Consider the following 2,146-nt stretch of genomic DNA (forward strand, 5'->3'; position numbering starts at 1 on the left):
TGTGATTTGGCTTTGGTTGCCTCAGAACTTGTTCTTTCCTTTATCACAATACCCTTAGGCTTTGGAAATTTCTTTTTAACAACACAAGCTTTAGATTTTGTCTTGACGCCTTCTGCTTTGAGTCTAGCTTCTTCTTTCTTTAGACTCTCAAAATCCATTCCTGGATTTTCTTTAAGAAATAACTGCTTTTGAAATTTCTTCATCAAGTTCCAGATGTTCACCAGAACTTATCCTTTTACCAGTATCAGAACTTATTCTTCTCCCAGTATCAGAACTTGTTCCTTGACTTGTAATTCAAGCTTTACTTGATGAAAATCCTTTGCCTTGACCTTGACCTCTACCCTTGTTAGAGTTTCCCCGGTCATCATTTCCATCATCCTTTCCTTTCAGTGTCTGAATAGATTTGCATTTGGACTTAATCACTTTCTCCCCCTTTTTGGCATCAGCAGGTAAAAGAAGAGAGACAAGCAATTTCACTGAGGATTGGATCTCATTGAGTTGATTTTGGTGAGAAGCTTGATTCTTCAGAATTTCTTCAATTTGAGTTTGTTGCTTCTCCTGAGTTTTCTCAATGTAGGCAATTCTGTCAAAGGCTGGCTTGAAAAATCTGTTTTTTTCAAATTTCACATTCATATCTTGCTGGATCAAAGTTTCTTGAATTTTATTCACCTTGGCATGAGTTGTTGAGTGTTGACCCTGAAGGTGCCTAGTACTCAATGCAGTAACTCTCAGCTATGCCTTGAAATCATCATTTATTAGCATTTCATCAGCTTTTGCCAGATGCTCAACAAGAACCTTTTCAGAAGGAACAAAACTAACTGTGTTCCATTCCTTAGTCCACTCCTTTCCTCTAGGAGTTTCACTCCAAGGTACTGGTGCTTCCCCTATAACAAACTTCTTAACTAAATCAGCTTTAGTAATTGTTTGTTGAGGTGCATGTCCTGATGGACCAGCTGTATCAGCATCTAAATTAGCAGCAACTTCACCAGTAGTTTCTTCATTAGCAGCATCAGAACTTGTAGATCCTGCAGTATCAGCATCCTTGGATAAAACAGCAGTATGAGAGGCTATAGAGGCTACAACATCATCCTCTAAATTTTGATCTGCAGCCAGGTTCTGATCAACATCCAAAATTGATGTTGTTGGTAGAGTGAGTTGAATTGGTGGAGCTTCCAAGTACAAAACCTTAGGCATAATCAAGTTATGAATATGAATTTCAGCACTTGTACCTGGTTCTTCAGTATGTACTGGATCAACTATAGGTGACATATGAGGTGTAGGAATTTTGTCTTGAGCAGTTTCATGTTGTGCAGAAGGAAGTGATTCAATAACAATTGGTTCTGTTGAGATCAGAGATTCCTGATCCCCTTCCTTAGCTGCTTCCACTACATCTGAATCTGACTCAACTATGTCCCTGTGAGCTCTCTGTTTCTTTAATTTCTTCAAAGATGGAGACACTGTAGGAGCTTTATCATCAAAATTTAACTTTCTAAGCCTCTTGAGGGGCCTAGAACTCCTAGTTACAGTATCTTTCTGAGAAGAAACCTTCTCGGCTTCTACAACAACAGGTTCTGATATGGGAACCTGTCCCTCAACATCTGATTCATCTCGCAGAATAATTCTCCTTCTCTTCTGTTGAGTCTGAGGTACTTTCTTAGTCCTCTTGGGTTTGGAAGATGAAGGCTGCACCGTAGGATCTGAAGGTTGAGGTTGAGAAGTTTGAGGTGTTTGTGTAGAGGTGGTAGGTGCTGATGGATGAGGTTCGGATGGTTGAACATCAGGATATAGTTCAGTGTATTTAACTGGATCGTAGGTTATTAAGGCTTGTTTGATAGATAAAGGAACTAGGAGGGGTCTTAACACAACCTTCTTATTATCAGTAGATAATAAGTCATTAAAAGCTCTTTTAGCTAGTCTGAATGATGAAATTAATTCACTAGCTGATCGGGGCTTATCATCACAACAAAAACTATAGATAAGCTGACAGAATCTAGGAAAATAAACAGTATTTCTATCTTTTGTCATTCTATCCCCAATAAAACCTAAGGCAACACTTGCATAATCAAAATTAGTTTGATTTATGAGAGCATACCCAATTTGTTGGATGAATATGGGAATTGCATTGAAATTAGAACGTTTGTTTGTA

This window comes from Apium graveolens, chromosome 4, assembly GCF_009905375.1.
Source record: "Apium graveolens cultivar Ventura chromosome 4, ASM990537v1, whole genome shotgun sequence".
NCBI classification, from domain to species: domain Eukaryota; kingdom Viridiplantae; phylum Streptophyta; class Magnoliopsida; order Apiales; family Apiaceae; genus Apium; species Apium graveolens.